General features: G+C 40.0%; 1 long non-coding RNA gene across 1 annotated transcript; it reads right to left on the reverse strand.

The window, feature by feature from the left end:
- Positions 1 to 5,055: 5,055 nt before the first annotated feature.
- On the reverse strand, positions 5,056 to 25,814 carry LOC144329905 (uncharacterized). Its single transcript, XR_013395643.1, has 2 exons — positions 25,744 to 25,814; positions 5,056 to 6,169 (listed from the first exon to the last, which is right to left on the reverse strand). It is a non-coding gene; the product is annotated as an uncharacterized LOC144329905 (long non-coding RNA).

Here is a 25,814-nt window from a genome sequence, read left to right on the forward strand (position 1 = left end):
CTTGTAGTCTAATGCAATATGGGGATGACAGTGGATGGTATTGACAGTCCCAGCTGGATTTATGAAGTGCATGGTAAATGTTTTCTCAAGCTCACATGGTGAGACTGAGATGTCTGTGAAATAGCCAAAAGGAAACGTACAAGGAGCCTAGAGTCATATGCAGTCCCACAAGCTTAAATATAGAAATAGAGGTTCTAAAGCTGATTTGATCTGAAGAAAATCTGCTTTCCTAATCACTATCTGTGAGTTTCTACTCAGAAGAGAACTTTTCCTTTGAACATTTTTCTATCTAACTGAAAGGTAAGTAAGTTGCCCAAGTAACAGCGCTATGAAGTGGCAGAGCCCTAGGCTGAAACCTGAGCTGCTATTGCCAGGGTCTGCCCTCTGACCGCTGAGCAAAGAATAAAGGGTTTGGAACACAAACCATAGACCTGAATTCCAGTCCTATGACTCACTGGCTATAATGCCCCCATTTCTCCAGAGAAGCTGATGGTTATTGCCCAACACTGCCCAAGTGTCAAGAAGAGAGCTGACATAGAACTGACCAGAAATGAACCCTCACTGGGTCTCTCTCTTCTGTGAAGGAAAACTTGACCATCAAGCCATTTCTTTTGCGTCGCTTCTGAAAGTCAAAATTCCCTCCCCTGCAAAAACCAGCTCTATTTTGTTAACCTTTCTTTAATGACATTTACATATTTTACCTCACCCTCTCTAATTCATCAAACCCTCCCTCTCATCCCATTCTGTTCTCAAAGAGTTTTCTAGTCCTTAGCAAAAATAACAGATTTGCTGCTTCAGTTCCCATAATGCACACCTGTTTATTAGGTCCTGCCTTAAAGCAAATTCAAACATTTTCTATGATCATTTTTTCACAAGTGTCAGAGATCTAGCAAGCCAACTTCAGAATGATTCTTAACATATACCGTCCAGAGCCAGGTACCCATAAGTTGTAATATTTCAGTGCCTTCCAGGTACTCTATGTGACCTGCTAATTATCTGTCAAGATGTAGGCATCAGACACAAATCAAACAGGTGAAAAAAAATTGATCTAATCTCAGCTTTTTCCAGTTTCTGAGTCTCTGAATACCACATACGTCAAGCTTATGTCTTGCTCTGGGACAGCACAGACTTTAATGTATTCCTCAAAGCCCACAATTCTCTGCAAAGAACTGTTTCTTTTGCTGCTGAGATTAATAAACCAACGCACTTGTCTGAACAGTATGGAGTTGACCTGGCCCCTTTCTTTCCAGAGGGTATATTGCGGTGTCATGATATGAATGTGTCTTGAACTTCAGCACAGTGCTCTCTACCTACAAGGAGAAAACTTCGGTGTGGAAGGGACTCCTCAAAATGCTATCTGATTCAGTTTATCCTCTCTTGTCTGAACAATTATCCAAGAAGAGAAGAGCTACCATGGCATTTAGGTTTGACTTCCCTTCCTGAATTCCAGAAAGAAGACCCAATTTTTGATAAGCAAACCAACTTCAGTTATATTTGACATACCTATTCACCAACCATTCATCCAACCAATATTTGCTACGCACTTACTGTGGTCCAGGTCCTGTGCTAAAAGGAGTATAATAAAGAAAGAGAAAAAAAAAAATCAGATCCAGTATTATATGGTAATCAACATTAATTCCTGAGGATTTTATATGACATCAGTGACCATAATTTGATTGGAATACGTGTACACAACCAATATTAACGGTTTTAAAAGGCATTTCACCATTTTTTTAGAAGTATGTTCTTATACTCTCACAAAGTTCTACGAGGGCAGACATATCTTTCTTCTGATCAACAAACTTAGGAGTATGTCTACCTTGCAAATGTTGAAAAAGATATTGTAGATGAATTCTTAATGACACAAACAAATGTCTGTGATATTTAGCTGTGTGGAAACGCAGGTTACAAAACAATGTGTTCTAGTATAAGCCCACTTTTTTAGCCAAAATGTAAACAGTAGCTCCTTTTGGTTGATGAACTCTTGGATAGGTTTTACTTTCCTTTTTTGCATTTTCTGTGTTTTCTAGATTCAGTACAGTGAGCATATATTACTTTTCTAACCACATCTTAAAATATTGTTATATAAGAAATATTATTGTTCAGGTTTTGACACAATTTTATTTTCAGTTGGCATTTTGATTCTATTCAAGTCCTTTCATTTAGTTGTAGGTAGCATAAACTTATTAAAGGAAAGAAGAGAGGAAGACAATTCATAACAGAGGCTGGTATTTCATACCAGGTCTGGAGACAAGAGAGGAGCTCCAAGTATCATCAGCTAATGGCCAATCAGTGGTTAGTGTCAAAAAGCTAATTGTGCCAGTTGTAACTCTGGAAGGTCACCTAGACAGGTGGGAAAGGTGTGAGCCCAGGAAAGATGATGAATCCGCAGTGAGAAGAATCTTCTTGCAACCAAAGAGAATTATGCCACCACAATCCATATAATGGTAATTACTTATATTTCAATGGAATCTAAAGGCAGAATTCTCCTAAACAAGATCAGGAATGGGAAGTCAATTTTTTTTTTTTAATGCTATTCTCGCTCTCTTTCTCACCTAGGAGAAATGTTTAACTAAGATTTCAAAGCCTAGCCTGGCTGCACTGCTCCGGAGTTTGGCAGCTGTTGGATTTTGGTGTCTGCGTGCCAGTTATTTGCTCTGCCAGCAATGTGTTAGGATAATCACCCACTGAAGGATTTCAACACATTACATTTCCCCAGAAGCCTTTGTCTAACAAGGTAATTTATGACCTGTTCAGGAATCTGGTCTTTATAAAACAATAAATTCACACTTGTGCTGGACTTCAAAGCTGCCATTATGAGCCTGGTAGCAGAAGGCATCCTGCAGCTGAGAGCCAGATCAACAGATAAGTGAGTTTTTAACGACCTCTTTCAGGCAGGCCAAAAAGGGAGCAAAGTCAACAGCCACTGCAACATTTGGCCATTCTGGTTGCAAAATACAATCCTGGAAGTGAGTCCTTTTCACCCACTCTCTACAGAAATTGGGATCGGTGGAATTTTGGAAGGGTTGGGAAGGAACCAGGTGTTCCCCATGGGAAGTTCAGTTGCTCCTGTTCCTGGTAGAGTCTTGCTCAGATGCCACAGAAGCCCACTCCCCTGGAGAAGCCCACTCCCCCAACCCTGTAACCACCCTAAACCCAAAAGTCTCTCTCTGGAAAGTAGGAGGTTGGGGAGTGGGAATAAGTGCTTCAGAGTCTTCACCACATTCTTGGAGCCAAGGGCATCTTCCACACATATGAATCCCACATAAAACCTAGATGAGGTTTTCCAGAGTGTGGTCTGTAGCCTGCTTGCATAAGAATCACCTGGGACGCATCTCCGTCCAGATCTGCTATATTAACTCCCAAAAACTAGACCTAAGAATTAGAATCTTTAACAGACAATCCAGGTGATTCTTACACACACCAAAGTTTGAAAAACCACTGGATAGGATGAAAATAGAAAGGCAAAACCAGGACTTTAAGCCTGAGAGCTTTGGGGATGAGCAAGACCCCAAATGAAATCTAGAAGCCCCCATTTACTAGCTGTGTGCCTTGGACAAGTGTCTTAAACTCTCAGAATCTTGGTTTACCCATGCATGAAAAGAAATACCTCCTATTTTTGCAGCAAGGAGTAGCTTCTGGTTCCGAAAATTGGCCTGCCTGCCCCTTCAGACTTCTCGCAGCAATTGTTTCTGTGCCTGGGCCTCCACCCACAGCTTCCGTGCTGCCATTTTGAGCAGACACAGTAAGCAATGAAGCTGCTTTCTCCCAGCAGCTCCCTGTGTTCCTGCCCCCATGAAAACATCTCAGTCTTCTGTTTGAAACTCAGGGTGTGTAGTGTAGCTGCACTGCTATATTGTTTTTTCTATTTTTTAAACAGCTGAACTCATTTTTCCAATGAAATCTTTCTTAGATCCTTAATATATTAATTAGTTTTTGTTTCTTTGGGGGGAGGCAGTCTCACTCTGTTGCTCAGGCTGGAGTGCAGTGGCATGATCACAGCTCACTGCAGCCTCAACCTCCCAGGCTCAAGTGATCCTCCTACCTTAGCCTCTGGAGTAGTTGGGACTACAGGCGTGTGCCACAACACCTGGCTACTTTTTAAATTTTTAGTAGAGATAGGGCCTCACTACATTGCCCAGGCTGGTCTTGAACCCCTGGGCTCAAGCGATTCTACCACATCGGCCTCCCAGAGTGCTGGGATTATAGGCATGAGCTACCACACCTGGCCTAGATACTTAAAAACAAACAAACAAACAAAACAGCAGTTCTTTGTAAAGGTGGGGGAGGCTCCAACTTTGAATCCACTTATTCCCCTCCACTCTACCCTCTGAAGCCTCCCCAAAGCCTTCGAAGTTCCCTCTGTAGGGCACCATGGTCCGCAGAATGGACAAAAGAAGTGTCTGGGGATGGGGCAGAGTGGGAAACAGGGAGTAAGGTGGTCACAAGATGACCCCCAAGGTGACAGAGAAGCTGAAGGTGCCACTATGTGTGCTTGGTGCACAGGAGGAGGAGCAAGTTTGCAGGGAGAAAGGAATGAGTTGAGTTTCTGATGCATTCAGTTTAGGTGCCATAGAGGCAACCAGGTATGGACACTTAGCAGGCTGTTGAAAATTCACACCCAGGATTATAGGCAGATGTCCAAGCACAAATAGAGATATTCATGCTTTCTCTTCAGTCAGTGGTTCCCACACATGGCTGCACTTTGGGATTACCTGGGAGTTTTTAAATGTACGGATGCCTGGGTTCTACCTCCAGAGATTCTGATGTAATTGGTTGGGATTGGGGCTGGGCACTGGGATTTTTAATCTCTCCCAGTGATTGCAGTATTCAGCTAAGTCTGGAAACCACTGTTCTTAGTATAGAATAAAAGATTTGTCTCTCATATTGAGTCAAGTTTCCTATGTAGACACAACTGTGCAGATGTAGGAAGCTTTACTTAATATCCACACTATTGGAATTACATGAAAAAGGCAGCAATCCACAAGTTAATTGCCATTATTAGTAATTAGTATTGTTTCCCATTATTTCTATAACAAATTATTACGAACTTGATGGCTTAAAACAACACAAATTTATTTTCTTCATTTCTCACAGAATGAAATCAGTATAACCGGACTGAAATTACAGTGTCAGCAGGGCCATGTTCCTTCTGGAGGCTTTAGAGGTGAATCAGTTCCTTGCCCTTCCAGCTTCTGGTGGCTGCCAGCATTCTTTGGCTTCCTTGTCATCACATATTTCCAGTCTCTGCTTCTGTGATCACGTTACAGTCCCCTCTTTATCTGTGTGCAAATCCCCCTCTGCCTTTGTCTTATAATATTATATACAATTGCATTTAGGGCCCACCTGGAGGGCTCAGGATAATCTCATCATACCAAGATCTTTAGTTTAAGTGTATCTGCAATGTCCTTTTCTTTTCTTTTGCCACAAAAAGTAACCTTCACAGGTTCCAGGGATTAAGATGTGATATCTTTGAGGAACTCTTCTTAGTCTACCACAGACATTCCTGAAAGTTCATGTTCATCCTGCCATGTTCATCCCACATGCAAAATAAATTTATCCCCATCTTAACATCTCCCAGAGTCTTAATCCATTAAAGCACCAACTCATGTTCAAAACCTTATCCAAACATTATCAACTCAAAAGTCCAAAGCTCATCATCTAGGTCATCTAAGTTAAGCATGGTTGGAACTCTGGGTATCACTCATCCCGGGGCAAAATTTCTCTCCATTAAATTGCCTAATTCTAAAATACAGTGGTGAGATAGGATAACAGTTACAGATGTTCCATCTCAAAAAAGAAAAAATGAAAGGTGGCCCAAGCCTCCACCTTCAAGGTCATCCTTTCTTTTTCTTGAAGGGCAGCACATGTTTTCTGCTGAGTAGTTTTATCAGCCTGTTTCCTGCTTGTAGAATTTTGAAAGTCAGACAGGCTTCCCTCATTTCCTCCTATGTTTTTCAGTCAAACCTGGCAGTGTTTCTGCTGATACAACAGTCTCAAAAATGTTGTGGGTCTCCCATGTATATCATGAGTATTCACGCCATTAGATAAGATGATTCTCCACAGGGCTTTTCTAGATAATTCCATCTCTGGGCCCAGCTTCTCCTAAGATGGTTGTGGGGATCCATGGATCCATGAGTCACACCACAATCTCTTTAAAGGTTTCTCTCTATAAATAAACATTTTGATATTTTGGTAAGTTCTAAAGCACTAGCAAAAGGTTGTCCAGTCACAACCTTGGCTTCCTCTCCAGAGCACACTTTCCTGAACAGTGGATCTCCAAATTTTAGCATCTTTTGCAACCTGGACAGGCTGAGAATTTCCAAAGCTATCTAATTCTGGTTACCTTTTGCTTAACAGTTCTACCCTCAATTTATCTCTTCCCTTTCTTATTTTACTATATACCGTGAGAAAAGACCAGGCTGTACTTTCAACACTTTTCTTAAAGGTCTCCTCAGCTAAATGTCTAATTTCATCTTTTATAAGTTTCTGCCACTAACAAGGACTCCTTTCCTCCAGTTTCCAATGAGATGTTTCTGTTTTCTTCTTAGACTTCACCAGTATCACTTTTCTTTTTTTGAGACAGAGTCTCACTCTCTTCCCCAGGCTAGAGTGTAGTGGCACAATTAGAGCTTATCGCAGCCTTGACCTCCTGGGCTCAAGCAATCCTCCTGCCTCAGCCACCCAAGTAGCTGGGACTACAGGCATGCACCACCACACTAGACTAATTTTTCTATTTTTTGTAGAGACAGGGTTTTGCCATGTTGCCCAGGCTGATCTTGAATTCCTGGGGTCGATCAATCTGCCCACCTCAACCCCCCAAAGTGCTGGGATTAAAGGCATAAGCCATTGTACCCAGTACTAGCAATGCATTTAACCTTTATATTTCTACCAACATCCTGTTTAAGATGATATATGTATCCTCTAAGACAACACAGGCTTTCCCTAATTTGCTTCTCATTTCCTTCTGAGACCTCACCAACAGTTCCTTAACTGTCCATATTTCTATCCACAGCCTGTCTCAAGCAACCTGTTTTTTTCTGTCATGTGCCTCAAAATTCTTCCATCCTGTATCCATGATCCAACTCCAAAATCACTTCCATATTTTTAAGTATTTATTACATGAACAACTAACTTCCAGCTACCAAATTTTGCATTAAAACATGGATATCTTTGGAGGGGGGGCATTCTTCAGCCCTATATATCATCATAAATAATTATTTATATTCATATTAAATTATTCTATTAAATATTGTTCTATCCATGACTAAATCAAGTTCTAGTTGTTAGCAAAAACATCATTTATTCATGCAGCAGACATTTGAGTGTCACTGTACACAAAAGTTAGATTCAGTTTCTGTGAGTGATTCCAGGTCATGATGACTAGGGACATTATGTTATTTGCACAAAATCACACAGCGAGTTTGTGGCCTGTGTGATATTGCCTTAGATTACGAACTACCTACTAGGGAAAATTAATTTTCTTTCCTTTCAAAAACCACTAAAATCTTGGGCCCGCATATTTACCTTTTTGGAAAAAAGAAACTGAAGGCAGGTCATGATTAGGATAGATACGTGAAAAATGAAAATGGTTACAGGTACTAGTATTCAGTCACTCACTTCTAAAATGTTTGTTGGTATCTGTGTGGGATACTCTGCTGGATCCTAGGATCCAAAAATGAATAATTCAGGTGCAATCTCTGCTTCCATGCCCCAGAGCTAAATACGCTTTCACCACACAACAAAGACCTTCCTCTTGAAGAACTTCCTTCTTCTATATTAAAGCTAAAAATATCTGAGTTCTCCATCATAGCCCACATGTAAGTGAGTTAAAAGAAGAGAACAAAAAGGGAGTGCTCAGAAGAACTGATGGAGTTGGAGTTCTTTAACCCCATTTGCCAATGAGGTAACAGACTCAGAGAGCTGATGTATCTTGCCCAAGGTCACACATATAATAAGTAGGGGAGTCAAAATTTGGATCCTGAAAGTGCAGCTCCAGTTGCTTATTTAATGCTCACACAACCCCTCAAAATGGAGACCATGACCCTCATTTTACAAGGGAGGAACCTGGGGCTTAGAGAAGGTGGACTGATAACAGAAGGCCTCACAATTACTAAGAACTAAGCTCTCTCAGGCTCTCAATCTATAATCTTTCCACTGTGCCCCGCTGCCTCTGAAGAACAAGGGCTCCTTAGGGCTTAAGTTGCTGTCCTCTCTGGTTCTCTTGGAGGTAGCTTGGATGCCTGTTTCAGACTTTCAGAGCTTGAGTGAGAAGAAGCTGGTCCATGCTGGGTTCTTTCTGTAGCAGAAGCAGCTCCAGCCATCCCTTCCTAAAGAAATGTGTGCTAGTCATGAAAAAAATGTCCCAAGTACAAATGCAGAGCTTGCACAACTTGGGAGTCTTTGGACAATGTGACTTAACCTACTGACGCTCATAATCAGGTAACTGGTCTTCAGGAGGAACTTTGATGCAAGAACTAGTCACCTAGATGAGAGAAAGAAAGCTGCCTTATATAAGTCAGAAAGCAGAGGGCTCAAATCTATGGGCTCTGGAGTCAGAAACACCCGGGTGTGAGTCCCAGCCCTGTCATTTACCAACTGGTGATGTTGGGCATCGTATTCAGCCTGACTGAGCTTTAGTTTTCTTCTCTGTGGAATAGGGATAATGATAACATCAACTCCACTGGTTTTCATAAAATTTATCAGCATAGACCTGTGGTCCCAGCTACCCAGGAGACTGAGCTGGGAGGATCAACTGAGTCCGGGAGGTCGAGGCTGTGGTGAGCCGTGATTGCACGACCGCACTGCAGCTTGGGTAACAGAGTGAGACCATGTCTCAAATAATAATAATAATGGTCAACCTTACAGATGTTATCTCAAGAACTGAGACCCATATCAGGTTATTTGATAAAGTGCTAGGTTTGTTACTGTACTACTAACTAAAAAATATACAGCTCTTATTTTGTGTCCAGTGCTGTTCTATGTACTTTACAAATACTAATTCATTTTGTCTTCAAAATAACCCTCTGAGGTATGTACTCTTGTTGTTCCTATTTGACAGATGGAAAAACTGAAGTGCAGAGAGAGATCAATACCTCATCTAAGGCCACACTAAGTGAAGGGAGCTAGGGACTGAACCCAGGCAGATTGGCTCCACTGTCCTTGCTTATTACTACCACATGATTCCAGTTTTCACTACAAAAGGGTCATTTGTGACACACCAATAGACAATTCATGCAAACTCTTTGGGCTTATAGGCAACTTCTGCCATTCTGGCTAGCTGACTTCTAAAGTTTATCTCTTCTTCAGCATTTTAAGTGGAAAACAAGGAGAAATTTTTGACTTCCCCATTTATACCTGGATGTGAGAAATTCAGACTTCAGTGTTTCCAGCTGCTGACCTCCTGCAGACTTTGGGCAAGAAAGACACTTGTGTGTCCATGCGGCCAACACTGGCATTAACCACCTGGTTGCCAGATTAGTGAGAGTTTGTGAACAGAAATCAGGAGAGTCTGGGATTCCCACCAGCCCATCTCTTTGAACAAGCTGCAGCTGCCTCTGAGGTTGTTCTTTAGCCAGGACATGGTTGCAAAGTTCACACTTAAAAGTCCACTTAAGAGGATTTAAAAGAAACAACAACAGAAGCAGGTGGAGTAGAAGTGACCTGGTCACCTTTTGCCCCTTGCGGCTGCTCCAGCAACTGGGAAGAACAGGGCAAATCAGCAGTGCTGAACCATAAACCTCACTGTGACTTCCAGCGCTACTGTGTTGAATAGAATGCCTACCAAGGACCTGCTCCGGAGCAAAGTAACCCGCAATTGGAGAGGATATTGCTGCTGGAACTCAGAGTAAACATGTAGCAGGGAAAGGGTCTTAATTTGAGAAGTTGGAATTCACCAGCAAGAGTGATTTGGCCATTTCTTGCCAAATTGAGATCCCTTTAGTGCCTAGTCTAAGCTTGTTGCTTATGAGGTCTCAGGTTTAATGAGGTGCAGCAAGTCTTGCAGAGAATTAAAGACGAACTGACTATGATGTTGGTTTTCTCATTCTGTGAACAAAGCAGTTCAAGGACCTGCCCATCTTGGTTGCTTTGTTCAGTCTACATCCTGGGGCTATGCCTCACAAGAAATTGAGGTCATAAAAACAATGGTTGGGGGAGGGAGACTCATGGAGGCAGATCAATACAGTGTTGCCCGATTCAAAATCAGGAATATTGAGATTTGAAAAGAAAATGTTATACCATCTATTTTGATATACACCACTAAATTCAAATGACAAATATTTTAATACCTCTCCCTCAATAAAAAAAAAAAAACTGCACGTCATTCTTTACAAAAAAAGAGTTTTGGAGTAATATGCTAAATGCTTTTAAGGAGGCATTGACTACTTTATTTATTTATTTATTTAGAGACAGGTCTCCCTCTGTTACCCAGGCTAGAGTTCAGTAGCACTATCATAGCTCACTGCATCCTCAGGCTTCCGGGTTCAAACAATCCTCCCACTTCAGCCTCCTGAGTAGCTGGGATAACAGATACACATCACCATGCTTCCCTAATTTTTCATTTTTTGTAGAGACAAAGTCTCACTATGTTGCCTAGGCTAGTCTCACGCTCTGGGCTCAAGTGATCCTTCCTCTTCAGCCTCCCATAGTGCTGGGATTACAGGCATGAGCCACCATGTCCAGCCACTAACTACTTTATATCTACAGTTATGTATAGGGTGACTAGCCATCCCTATTTGGCTGGGACTGAGGGAAACTTATAGTGTTAAAACCAGGATAGTCCTAGGCCAACCAAAAAGTAGTCATCTGGTTATAAAGAAAGTAAACTCTAGTGACGTAGAAGGAGTGAGATCATGGTGATGTAATAATATATTGACTTTTCTGATTACATTAAAGTTGTTCAACTATAGTTGTTAATATTACAAATAAAGTCAAATTATATCATCCATTTCTGACACCTCCTCTAAATCAACCATTTGTAATAAAATTGCCAGCTTTAGTTTTAGAGAATCTTTCATTAACTCACAATTATTCTCTTATGTCAGGATCATGTCAGTTCATAGAATGGCAACCAAAATATCATGTTACTAACAAGAGCAAGAAAATTAGGCCATTTATCCCATTGCAAACCAAGGTCTTTTCACAGAAATCATAATCTATTTTTAAAGCTAAATTTAAACTTTTGAAAAACACTATTTCTTTTCCTCAAGGTTACTGAATTTCATCTGTTCACAAAAAGAACTATTTGGATTTCGTGGGCTTCCATCCCATTACACAGACACACACACATTTGTGCAGACTTTTGAAACCTTTTTTGAAGAGAACTTGTTTAAACAGATTTAACCTGTGATATATTAGAAAGAGCATGGGCTTTGGAATCAGACTAATTTGACAGAGGAAATGCCAAATTCTGCCTGGAATTCCTCCTCTAAAGAAAAGAATTCTAACCTTTTTATTGCCCAGTCTGGTCTTGAACTCCTGGGCTCACCATAATCTAAATTATTTGTAATATACTCCAAAATATTTGCTTACAGTGGACATCAGTGAAAATACTAGAGATCTCATTATAAAAATGTTTACATTTTTGTCTCTTTTTAAAAAACTGTATCCTTGAGTAGCATCTATTGTTTAATTTGACTTTTATCATAGGAATTTAAGCTTGCAAAAAGTTCATGAACAAACAGCCAACCCCTTTGTTACTGTGCACTAAAACAGGAACTGATTGCTAAAGATTAAATATTGCTAACAGTTCTCAACTTTACAAATTAAAAGCTTGGAGGCTCTTAAAAGACACTTATTCTCCTCTTGCCCTGCTAGAAAAGCAATGTCTTCTGCAAAGTTGTTCACCCTCGTGATTAGGATGACTTTAGAGATGATGTCACCAAGCGAAACTAGCACCAAAGCAAATTAATACAGATTTTTCTCTCTAATCTTAACTATGCAAAGTTCTGGGGAGTTGTAAGGAACCGTGACAAACTATTTTCTGGATAACTGAGAAATAACTGAATTACATTTTTTATCTTAACTCTTCATATTGAATTTAAAGTCTAACATGCATTTTTATTTTAGTATTCTAATTTGCCCCAAATGTTACTGAGTTGGCCTTTGATTCCATATCTTATATTACCTTTGGCCTACATGTATGATAATTATAAACACTTTTTGTCAAGTAGCGTAGTTGTAGGAAGTGGACTTTTGGCTGAAAGCAGGTGCACTGACTGCAGGTCAGTCCACTGGAGTTTAAATGGCTCTTTAAAATTTTTCTTAAATAATATTTTTGTTGTGATTTGGAACTTTGAGGGAAAGAAATGTATATTTACTGAGTGACTATATAATTCAAGCACACTGGTAGGTTTTCCACTGGGAGGTATCTTAATCACACACCAGCCTGAGTGACACCAACCATCAATTCCATTCTTTAATGAGAAATCTGAGTCAGAAGTAGACATTCCCCTCTGTCAGATTTGATTTCAAAGTCTATGCTCTTTCCAATGGTCCACAGGGCAAACATGTTTCAACTTGTTTGGTCCGTAATAGATTGCAAAATCTACGGGGTTGGGGGGTTGGCGGGGGAATGTGTGGCTTCTTATATGGAAAATCTCTTACAAGAACTATAAAAGTTTACAATGTTGTTAGCCTCAGTTTTAGTTTTAAGATCTTTTATTGTGTATTCAAAAGGTGAGTACCACAAAGATGTCTAAAACTTAAAGTTTGCAAATCCAAGTTCTCTGTCTTCTCCATTGAATCTATTTTTATTCTTTTAGCCAAGGCTCAATTACAGGGATGGGAACACATGGACAAACTGAAATGTTATCTCTGCTCAGTGACAGACATTTCATATCACACCAACCCCCAAGGGAGCTATTGAAATTTTTATTACAGATGGAAAAACTAAGGCGAATGATGCCTGATGTCACATCCAAGCTGTCTGATGCCAAAGCTCATCTTTCAAGTATAATGGGTTCCAATACCCATCATACAAGGTAGAAACTTGGAAATCAATCTAGAATTATTCTTCTTCCTTTCTTCTCACATCTACTTGTTCACTAAGTCACATTAATTCTGACCCTCAAACAGCTTGCTCCATCCCCACTGCTATTGCTTTCATTTGAGTCCTCGTGATTTCTCACCTGGTCTTGAGCAAGAGCCTCCTAACTAAAACTCTTGAATGTCTCTCATCCCCCCACCCCATCACATACACCCCATAATATACTATACTGCTGCCAGAATGAACTTTCTAAGCTCCAACCTGATTATATCCCTTGTTTAACATCTCTCAATAGGCTGAGGGAGTGGCTTGTGCCTGTTATCCCAGCACTTTGGGAGGTCAAGGGAGGATCGCTTGAGCCCGGGAGTTCAAGACCAGACTGGGCAATATAGTGAGACCTTATTTCTACAAAAACTTTTTTAAAAATTAGCTGGGTGTGGTGGTGTGAGCTTGTAGCCCCAGCTACACCAACGGCTGATACGGGAGGACTGCTTGAGCCCAGTAGGTTGAGGCTATGGTGAGCTGGATGACAGAGCCAGAGCCCGTCTCAAAAAAATAAAAATAAAATATTTCAATAGTTCACCATTCTCTGCTATTTGAAGTCCAAACTCTTTATCAAAAAAGGCTCTTCATTATCTCACCCCTAGAGTCTTTTCATTTTCTCAACTACTCCCTCACGCAACCCCACCAAACCCCTTATAGTTCTTGATTCAGCTACCCAGATATGTCTTAAACCCCTGCAATGTGCCAGGCACGGCACTAGGCGTGAGGATACAGCAAGGAACATAGCAGAGATAGTCCTTGGCTCCATGACGTTATGAGTCTGAAACACACATTAGTAAGTCATTATCTCTGTGATGAATGCCACAAAATGGTAAGTGCAAGGGCACATGGCAACCAAATGTGTCAGGGAAAGTGTGACATTGAACCTGAGATGTGGAGAATGCCATGAGTTGGTCCAATCCAACAAAGATGACAGGAAAACTCTAAGTAGATAAGCAGTACTCCTTCTGTGCATGCACAATACCTTTGACATACCTTCATGCAAATTCCTACGGTGCATTTGGCTGTTTATCTCTGCCACCCCCACAACACTGAAGATTTGATATGCACAGGGATAGTGCACTGGTCACAGTTTATAACCTAATCAGCTACCATGTCTGGCACATCTGAGTGTTCCAATGTCTGTTGGTGATGGTGGTGATCACACTAGGCATCTTTTATGTGATATTACTATGACATACTGATAAATTTTACAACAATACCCCCAAATAGGTAATATACTTATTTTTTACAGATACAGAAACTGAGGGCTAGAGAGGCTAAACATGTTTCCAAAATTAAACAACTAGCCAATTGATGTGGACTCAAATTCAAGTCTAGAGCTAGTTAATTCTGCAGCCTTTCTATTCCACTGCAGCACATTGCAGCTAACAAGGCACATGGTGACAATAATCAAGCTTTGCAGGATGCTTTTCCTGCTTAAGACCAGGAAATTGCCTACCATTGTGTTAAAAATTTGGCTCTCCATGCCACTTGGGAGTTCAATGAGTGTCATCATATTCTCAAGGTATATGAGTCCATTCTCACACTACTATAAAGAAATACCCAAGACTGGGTAATTTATAAAGGAAAGAGGCTTAATTGACTCACAGTTCTGCATGGCTGGGGAGGCCTCAGGAAATTTACAATCATGGCAGAATGGGAAACAGGCACGTCTTACATGGTGGCAGGCAAGAGAGAGGAGTGGAAACCACCACTTACAAAACCATCAGATCTTGTGAGAACTCACTATCACGAGAAGAGCATGGGAGGAGACCACTCCCATGATCCAATCACTTCCCTCTAAGTCCCTCACTTGACACATGGGGATTACAATTTGAGGTGAGATTTGGGTGGGGACACAGAGCCAAACCATATCACAAGGGTATTTTCATCTCTGGATGTATGGGAAAACTCCAGTTTCTTGACCTATAAGACTAGGACAAGATCAAGGTAAGTAAACCAAGTATTCTCCAGGTAGTAGCTGTTCTTTACCAAAAACCCACTTCAATTGTCAACAGCTCCTTTGTCAAACTTTGCCTTGTGTTAAAATGCTACAGAGAACAGTTTAAAATAATACAGCTCGAGAAAAGGCCATTGCACTTTGTCCCAGATAATCTGTAAAGGAGCAGTCAGGACAGTGGTGAGGATATGAATCAAACTGCAAAATGCTAAGGAGTGAGAAGATGGTGGGCAAGTTGAAGAAACAGGGAATATGTGTGGCAGCAATGGGTATCCTGGTAGGAAACAACAGAGAAGCTAAACTATTTGTTACAGTTCAAGATGCCTGAATGTGTTGAAGACCACAGGAAAGGAGCTAGCAGAGAAGGAGACATACAAGATACAAGAAAGGCAAGTCTCAGAAGAGGTAGGAGGTAAGATCTCAGGAGAGGTGAGTAGGTGTGGGCTCAAAAATACAGGGGGAGGAACTAGCCTTGGCATGATGAATGACACACTTACCCATAAATGGGACAAAAGGAAGAAACAAGAGACTTATCATGGAAAGGTTTTGAGAGAGAGGAAATAGGAATCCCCAACATTAACACAGGATTCCAGTTTTTCTCAATTTCTTTATTAAAGATTGCATGAAAGACTTTAGTAACTGCAAAGTCATAAGTCCTAAGAAGTGGATTTGGGGGTACGATTTTGGGCGAAGAGATAAAGTAGTAAATTCTATGAAGCTGCTAGTGGCCATGACTAGAATGCAAAAACATTCTATGTTACACAGAAAAAAGAACTAGATTGGATATGCTACGGATCAGGGGCATTTGAAAGGAGAGATGGCTACATTAGAGGGAGAATGGGTAGAAATACATAAGTTTTCTGTTTATGTCCATTGGGCCTAGGCTACATAAATATGGAATTTTTCTTCCTTCCTCCAGTACATTGCTGTGAGATGATCACGATAAAAGCAGTTTGAAAACTATACAGAACCTTGGGTTGTTATGAAATAGATGAGTGAGTAGATAGAGGGATGCATGAATAGATGGATAAATGGAAGGGTGGAGAGATGGGTAGAAAGGCAAATACAATACTGAGATAGAGAAGAAAGAATAAAAATGTATTTTATTGATATTTTTCAGATTTGACTCCTGAATGAAAGACTATCACTGCTGCATCATTAAGTAGGTGAGGAAAGTGGAAAGTACTTTAGTCTTTTCTGTGACTTTCTAGTGTGGCCAATAGCAGGAAAGAGAATTAGAGAATGGCAAGGGGAGCTTTATCTGAAAGCATGTACTTAGAGGAAGCTAAGAACAGAAGTTACAGTGCAAATAGTGAGGGAGAAGAACTAAAGGCTTTTTAAATCCCACAGTTGAATTAGGTAGCCTTGGCCATTACAGACCATAGAAAGGGAATTGGCACAAAAACTATGAGTAACTTCCATGAGAGACTGTAAAGGCTCCTCTTGAAGTAAAATACAAAAGCATCATTGGCAGGGCGCAGCGGTTCACGCCTGTAATCCCAATACTTTCGGAGGCTGAGGCGGGTGGATCATGATGTCAGGAGATCAAGACCATCCTGGCCAACATGGTGAAACCCCATCTCTACTAAAAATACAAAAAATTAGCCGGGTGTGGCGGTGCATGCCTGTAGTCTCAGCTACTCGGGAGGCTGAGGCAGGAGAATTGCTTGAACCCAGGAGGCAGAGGCTGCAGTGAGCTGAGATCGCGCCACTGCATGCGAGACTCCATCTTAAAAAAAAAAAAAAAAGCATCATTTAGGTTTAGCAGGACTTGACATTAAGTTGAAATTAGAGAGATGGCACCAAATTAGCCTAAGGGTTTAGTGTTTCTAACTTCTTGTTCCAGATGTTATTGACTTAAGTTTGTAATGGCTCTGTAGATTAACAATTACATGTCTGTCTTGCTGTTTTACTCTTTAAATTTGTATTTCTATTTTTATGGGGAATTTTTTTTTTTTTTAAGAAATCCTAGTTCAGTGTGAATGTTTGAACTATTTCTTATTTGTCAAAGTGGAAGAATTTTATTTTCAGGAGAGCAAAGTTGTTCTTATTTAGGATAATTAGAAAAAAGGGGAAAATTGTGAGATAAAGTCAGTGATGAAGAAGGAAAGAATATTTTTCATGATAAAGTCTTACAAAATATCTATATGCTTATAATACCCAAATTAACAATGACAGCCTACCTTGCACCTCAGTTTGGATTTAAATATCCAGTTGCCTCATTTGGTTGTCTTACACACTTCTCAAATTTAGTATATCCAATACTGAACTCCCGATCTGCTCTTCCAAACCTGCTCTTTCTGCAGCTTCCCCCCTTTCTATAAATAGCACTTTACTCTTTTAGCTTTTCAGGCCAAAAATTATAGAGCAATCCTGGACCTCATACTTTGCTCCATGTTTCTCATCTGATCCATCAAAGCTTGTCCCCTCTCTTTTTAAACATGTATCCCAGCAGGGTGCAGTGACTCACACCTGTAATCCCAGAACTTTGTGGGGCCAAGGTGGGTGGATGGCTTGAGCTCGAGTTCAAAACCAGCTTGAGCAATATGGCAAAACCCCATCACTACAAAAAATACAAAAATTAGCCAGGCATGGTGGCACACACCTGTAGTTCCAGCTACTTGGGAGGCTGAGGTAGGAGGATCAATTGGGCCCTGGGAGGGCGAGGGTTCAGTGAGCTGTGATTGTGCCATTGGATTCCAGCCTGGGTGACAGAGAGAGGAGACCTTGTCTCAAAAAAAAAAAAAAAAAAAAAAAATAGGCTAGGTGCGGTGGCTCATACCTGTAATCCCAGCACTTTGAGAGGCCAAGGCTGGCAGATCTCTTGAGGGCAGGAGTTTGGGACCCAGCCTGGCCAACATGGTAAAACCCCATCTACTAAAATACAAAAATTATCAATACAACAGTCAGAGTAAAACTTTTGGAGAATAAGCCATATCATGTCACTTGGCTGTTTATAATCTTCCCTTGGCTTCCCATTTTCCTTAAACTAAAAGCTTTACCATGGCCTACAAGGACTTAGGGCCTGGCATTGGTACTTGTTCTCTTTGCCTGGAATATTCTTCACCTTGGCCTCCCCAGAGCCACATGGCTCCTTCCTCATTCCTCTTCAAGTCTTTATTCAAATTTCAGCTTCCCAGTGAGATCTTCCTTGGTTACGCTATCTAAATTGCAAACTTCCCTAAATTCCATTTTCCACTCCCTGGCACTCTCTGCCCCCTTCACCTGATTTGTGTTTCTGCATAGCACTTACTACCATCTGACATTCATATTTTATTTATTTACTTTGGTTACTGTTTGTCTAGTCCCACCAGATTTATAAGCCACCTAAGAGCTGGATTTTTTTCTCTTTTGTTCATTGCTGTATTCCTTGAACAAGGCCTGAAGAGTAAGCAGCAGGCATTCAATAGGTCTTTGTGGGAGGAAAGAAGGAAGAAAGAGAGGAAAAAAGAAAGGAAGAAAAGGCGGGCAGGCAGGCAGGAAGGGCTTTTAAATGTATTCCAAAAATATCTCTGGAGTGATAAATATAAGAACAATTGTTGAAGGGTGAACTTAATAATTCCTGAACATTAAATTCAGAAAAGCTTAGGGCATTAAGAGAAGTATGAGACTCAAGCAAAAAGACTGCTTAGTATGCATACCTGTGAATACACACACACACAGACACACACACACAATGAATTTACAAGTCTTCTACTGAAACTGAAAAGAAAGGTTTCTATAGAACAAGAAATGATCACTGGAAACCAATGATACAATTTCATTATTACTAGTTGAAAAATGTAAGACGTCATTGAGATTGCCTTTGTTGAAGTTGTCGTATCTCTTCTTTTAGTTTAGTGAATACGTGACTATTTAGTGGGCTTTTATAGAGGTGCCTTCTCTCTTGGCTCTCTAGTCATATTTTTCCCCATAAGTCCCAAGATTTTTAATTCTTAATTTCAAAATTTTCTTACAATAGCACTTATCAACAACCAGGCTCGTAAACTGTAGTGGGAGAACTGTATTCTGTTCTAAGCCTAAAAATAAATGTCATCTGAATTATCCAATGCTGGCACTTACGAGTCTGCCTTTCGTACAACTTCTAATGAGAGTTCATGCTGGGCAGGACTTCATCTCTTCTCAACCCACAAGAGAACAAATGATGCCACTATTATTTCCTTCTAATAGCCCTAAAAATGTAAAATAATAGCAAATCAAATTCAAAGAAAGCAACAGGAAGGAATTAATAAAGAAAAGTGACAATTTATGAACTAGAAAAGACATACACAATCTAGAAGATTAACAAACAACAAGAGTTGGTTGTTTGAAAAGGTTAATAAAATTGACAAGCCACAGCTGAGACTGATCAAGAAAAAGAAAGGCACAAATAAGTTATATGAGGAATGAAAAAAAGGGACATATGGCCAGGTGTGGTGGCTCATCCTGTAATCCCAGCACTTTGGGAGGCTGATGTGGGTGGATCGCTTGAGTTCAGGAGTTCAAGACCAGCCTGCCCAAAATGGCAAAACCTTGTCTCTACTAAAAATACAAAAATTAGCCAGTCATGGTTGCGGGTGCCTATAAGCCCAGCTATTCAAGAGGCTGAGGCAGAAGAATTGCTTGAACCCAGGAGGTGGAGGTTGCAGTGAGCCAAGATTGTGCCACTGCACTCCAGCCTGGGAGACAGAGTGAGACTTAAAAAAAAAAAAAAAAAAAAAGATTAACAGAGAATGAGGATATTATAAACTACTTTCTGACTATATGTTTTAATGATTTACATTAAATGGAGACATTCTTGGAAAAGTTTGACTCAAAAATAAATAGAAAAGTTGATTGGTCATAAAATCATAAATTGAACTAATAGTTTTAAAAAAAATCATCCAATATTGGGAGGCTGAGGCAGGAGAATTGCCTGAACTTAGGAGGCAGATGTTGAAGTGAGCAGAGATTGCCCCACTGTACTCCAGCCTGGGCGACAGAGTGAGGCTCCACCTCAAAAAAAAAAAATCATCCAATAAATAAAACATTAGTATCTGAATCAAGTTCTAATAAACATAAAACACAGTTATTTTTTACACAAGCCTCCAGAGAATAGGAAAAGTGAGGACACCCCCAGCTCATAAGAAACTAGTATAAGTTAGATTCTAAAACCTCACAAGGACCAGGTAAGTCATAGGCCAATTTCACACATGAATGTCAATGCAAAAAATCCTTAAAAAACTATTTGAGAGCAAAATCCAATAATAATTGAAGAGGATAATAATATATTATGATCAAGTGGGGATTATACCAGTATATAAGCTTAACATTTAATAATTAAAGTAATTTTTAGTAAACCAGAATTAGAAGTGAAATTCCTTAATCTGAAAAGGAATATGTATTAAAATCTTACAGCAAATAAAATACTTAATGGTAAAATATTAAAAGCATTCCTTTTAAGATCAAGAACTAGATGAGGATGCTTACTATGACTATTTTCATTCAACTTTGTTCTGGAGGTCCTAGACAATATAGCACAAAAAAAGAAATAGGAGTTATAAGAATTGAAAAGAAATGAATCTGTCTTTATTCACGTATAACATGGTTGTATAAACAGAAATTTTTAAAAATCTACAGATAAATTATTAGAATTAACATGAATTTGGGGTGTTTCTAGATCCAAAATCAATGTGTAAAAATCAACTGAGAGATATTAATAAAGATTTACATGTTTGGAGGAGCATGCCAATTCAATAAAGTTGCTAATTTGTCCCAAATTTACTTATAGATTTAATGGAATCACAGTTCAAATCTCAATAGTTTGTTTTGGAGTAATTCAAGATGATCGTAAAATTCATGTGGAAATGCAAAACGCTTCTAAAACCTGAGACATTTTTGAAAAAGAAATCTTGGGGGGTCTTGCTATACCAGATTCCAAGACATTATAAAACTATGACAATCAAGATATTGTGGAATTGGTGCAGAGATAAACAAGTAGACCACGTGAACAAAATGGAAAGCCCTAAAACAGACTATTATATATATAAACACTTGATATTTGACAAAGGTAGCAAAGCAGAGTAGTGGGAAAAGCACATATTTTTCAATTAATGATGCTAGAAAAATTGGGAATCACTTGGGAGAAACTGAAATTAAACCCCTATCTCATATAATATGCAAATAATAATTGTGGATGGATTTTAAAACTAAATGTAAAAAAACAGAGCTATAAAGATTTTAGAATATAGGAAAATATTTATGAGAAGGATTTCTTAAGATAGTAAAAAAATACTAATCTTAAATTAAAAATTGATAAATTTTACATCTAAACTATGTTTACCAAAGACAGCATTTGAAAAGCAGAAAGACAATTTTTGCCATAGAATGGGTGAAGCTAATAGCCAACACATGTAATTAATGAGGGCCTAGTGTTCAGAATATATTTTTTAAAATCTGACACACCAGTAGAAAGATAATTCAAGAAAAAATCTGGCAAAAGACTTGGGCAGGCCGGGTGCGGTGGCTCAAGCCTGTAATCCCAGCACTTTGGGAGGCCGAGACGGGCGGATCACAAGGTCAGGAGATCGAGACCAGCCTGGCTAATACGGTGAAACCCCGTCTCTACTAAAAAATACAAAAAACTAGCCGGGCGAGGTGGCGGGCGCCTGTAGTCCCAGCTACTCGGGAGGCTGAGGCAGGAGAATGGCGTGAACCCGGGAGGCGGAGCTTGCAGTGAGCGGAGATCGCGCTACTCCACTCCAGCCCGGGCGACAGAGCGAGACTCCGTCTCAAAAAAAAAAAAAAAAAGACTTGGGCAGGGGCCTTATATAAGGGGAAATCCAAATGGTTAATAAACACATGAAAGTGTAAGCAATCTCAGTTGTCAAGGAAATGCAAATTGTATGCCACTGTGACAAACCACTCTCTTCCTACTGGCACAAGTAAACAATTCAGACAATACCAAGTATTGATGAGGGTGCAGAGCACAGAACTCTTATCCCTGCTGGTGAGAGTATAAACTGGAAGCAGTACATTTTGGAAGGAGATCAGCATCATCTCATAAAGTTGGAGATACGCAGAGTCTTTGATCCAGCAACTCCACTCCTGAGTTCATACCCTTTAGAATCATGGACTTATGTATAGCAAGATACGTATTCAAGACTTCATAGCAGCATCGTTTTTAATAGCCCACACTGGAACAACTCCATATTAGTTAAGGTGAAGCTGGCTGATTCATTTGACGTGATAAAATCGTTTATTTCCCACTCCTATATCAGGCCAATGTGGATGCTCCCAATCAGGGTGTTCTCCTGGGCAACCCTCATCCTACTGGTGATTCGGGAACCCAGATTTTTTTGTATCCTGTGGCTTTCCAGTCTTCTACACGTGGTTTCCAAGGTCACCCAGAAGTCACCTCTAGTCCGCACGCGGGGGAGGGGGTGGGGAAGATCATGGAAAATCATACGTGGGAGGTGTGTGTGGGCAGGCCAGACCCCATTGTCATACCTTACTGAAAGAAGGCTGGCAAAGCCATCCAGATGTGCCCAGGAACAAGAGGTGCCTGGCAGAACACAGGAATGGTGATTCTCTATTAATCTCTGGCACAAGCCAAAATGCCCAGAAACAAAAGAATAGATACATTGTGATACATTTGTACATTGGGATGTGATTTGGCAATGCAAGTGAACAAACTACACCTACACCCAACAAGGATGAATGTAACAAAAATAATGTTGAGAAGAAGCTAGACTTGAAAGAAGACTGTGGCTACATTTCTGTCTACATGTACATAAATATACACAACTCAAAAACAGACAAAACTAAGCTATATTGTTTAGAGAAGCATACAGAGATCACAAAAGAATAGGGAAAAACAAGGGAATTGTTAGAATTAAAGTTGGGATAGTACCTCTGGGGGACGTAGGATTTGTGGTTGGGAAGGATACACTGGGGGGCTGGCAGTGTCCTAGTTCTTGACTTGATGATGGCAGCTGTTGGGGTGTTTATGCACTTTTCCTCACACATATTTTGCATCCACACACAAAAATTCAAAATGCCAAATGTGTTTTTGACCTTCACATAAGAAGCCCTGCTATTTGGTACAGAGAAAAGCAGTTTCCCTGTAGCTGGAATACCATTGCCCCTTGGAAAACCAAGCTTTCTTCTATTCCCTACTAGAAACTGAGTGCCCTCCAGACCTAATTTTCCCTGATTTACCATGTTGAAGGGGAAGAAAAATCTGTGCTCCCATTTGGCATAATTGCCAAACACCCCGTTTTGTTCCTGTAGGTCCCTCTGTCAATGCTATTATCTGCTGTTGTCTTCCATAATTACTACCTCCTTCCCGAATTGATGAATGGTTTCTGCCATCATCTAGTTTTGCAGTTAACGAAATGCCATTTTGCTACCTGCGTTACTACTTCTCTCATGATCTCTTTATCTTTGTTTCCTATAGTAACTTGTAAATTCCAGTGACTCATATCTCTCTTGTTCCAGACACTTAACTTTCAAATCTGTATTTTCCACTCTCCAGTGAACAATTTGTTTTACATTCTATTGCATCTCCCTTTCATCATCCTTGAATTCTACAGCTGGGAAAAGCCTCCGTCCTGTTACCCAGCCCTGAACACCTTTGTTTTTCCATTTCACAGACTCAGGAATCCGTTCTTGGGTAGCGACTCAAACACTCAGCTTTTGAAGGTAGATAATTTGAAGTATTCCCATGTCCCCTCGCATAAAAGGCATTTGTACTGGTGTCCTTCAGCAGAAATTTCTCTCTGCCTCCTACTGAGATATCCAAAGGGCTGGTTGGCTTCCAGCCCTGGGTCCCAGAAATGGTGGCATTTCAGTGGCAAGGCTCCCACTACCTCTTGATTGTGAAATGGATTGGAATAAAATGTGCAATATGAACGGGAGTAACGTGGGGATAAGCAGCTTCGATTCTCCTTGGCTGCCTCCTGAAACGTTGGCTGCATCTTCCAGGTTACCTGTCAGACATTGGAGACCCTAAGCCTCCAAGTTCTAGAAGAGCAGAACTTGGACAGTCTTTTCTCTCTCTCTTTCTTATTACAGGAGCAACTGCTTTTAGTCACCCCCGGAGGAATACCTATTTGTGACAGTAGTCTGGGAGAGAAATGTTTTCAGGGTATTTTTCTTTTTCTTGTTTCTTTTTTCCTCTCCCTGAGTCAACTTAAGAAAGTCTGAGAGCTAGTTTTCAGACTGTTTAGGGTTTAACACCTGTTATGTTGGTACAACTTGTAGGCACACCCTCTGATCAAATTACCTCTTTAGAGAAAAAGAGTCCAGCTGTAGAACTAACACTCATAAAACTAATGAGTAAATAAATGAGCAGACCCAAAAGTTGTGAAGCAATCCAGAACTCGCCAAATCAAATACAGTTTCTTATTTGTCAGTTTCCAGTGGTTTGACTTGAGGCTTGGCTATCAGTTATTTTATTGAGTCTTTCCTGCAGACTAAAGCTCTCCATTCAGGACAGATGTTTTTAAATAAAGGTTGTTCTGGGGAGGAGACTCAGGTTGCACCTAAGTGGGATTTTATGCAGAGCTTCCCTCACAGCTGCCTTCCTTCCCCTCCCCTTTCTATTGTAAACTACCTTAGACAAGCCTATGGTAAAGAATGTACAGCTATTTTGATTTTTAAATAAGTCTTTTTTTAAATGGCACTTACTACTTTCAAAAACAGATCAGCAAAACTAACGTAATAGGTTACAAAAACCTAATCAATCTAGAATGATTCAGTTTATCACTTTGGGCCTTTAAAAGATGATTTAAAATGTAAGGGTTGTTAAAATAAAAAAAAAAAGCAAGATATTAAAAACTGTGCCAACTAAAAAAAAATCTATTTTGTTGTACTTACATATCTCAGGCATTAAAATGATATTATTTTAATGCTTATCATGACAGCATCCTTACGGGTAACTGGAAAAACAACTTATTTTTAGGTAGGCCTATAGAAATGTTTCCCACAGAAAAACGTTAAAATTTCCAACTGATAAAATGTATTGATCACATAAAGGCTCATCAATCCTATCAGATACTTGGTATTTTAACAGTGTTCTGAACCCTGAATGATTGCTTGGAGGCAAAGTAATTAGAAAATAATTGCATAAGATTCACAATATCCATATTTTGCATATTTATTTTCCATATTAGAGGGTTTTCTTTCAAAGAACTTTTCCCTACCTGAACTAGATAATTTTTAAAATGTGTTTTCTTTATAAAAGAGGATAAATAGGATTACTTAAATCATCTTTCATAAATTAGCTACATCAGGAAATGATAAATTAAGGCTACTAGCCACCATGCTCTCAAATTAGGCATGCATGCACACAGGCACACATTAACTGACACGTTAGCAATTTCCACCTTAAATTGTCAGGATTGTCCTGGTTAATCACACACACTGAATAATAGCATAAAGTGCTTTGGGTTGCAGTCACTTACTTTGTAATAATGGTTGATGCCTCATACAAATAATGCTTTTTAGGAAGCCTCACAATTTAACAGGGGAAAAAGGTTGAAGGAGGAATGTTTACTTTTCCCCCTATGTTTGATACACCCCCCCTCTCCTCAAAGTATCTCCTCTGATCAAAATTTTAAAGGGGTCCTAAAATACAATACATCATAAAATAAAATTTAATATCAGTAGGGCATTTGTGGACTGGGGAAGGGAATGTGTGGGTGGGGAAGTAGGTGGGGGAGGGGAAGGAGTTTAACAGCAGATCTTCCTTCAAAGAAATAAGGCAGGTTAGTGTCTTTTTCATGCTTACCCAGAGCAGCCAGCTTCTGCTCATCGGCACCCCCAGAACACACAGAATCTCTCCTCCCTGATCCCAACACT

This window comes from Macaca mulatta, chromosome 7 (assembly GCF_049350105.2).
Source record: "Macaca mulatta isolate MMU2019108-1 chromosome 7, T2T-MMU8v2.0, whole genome shotgun sequence".
Taxonomy (NCBI): Eukaryota; Metazoa; Chordata; class Mammalia; order Primates; family Cercopithecidae; genus Macaca; species Macaca mulatta.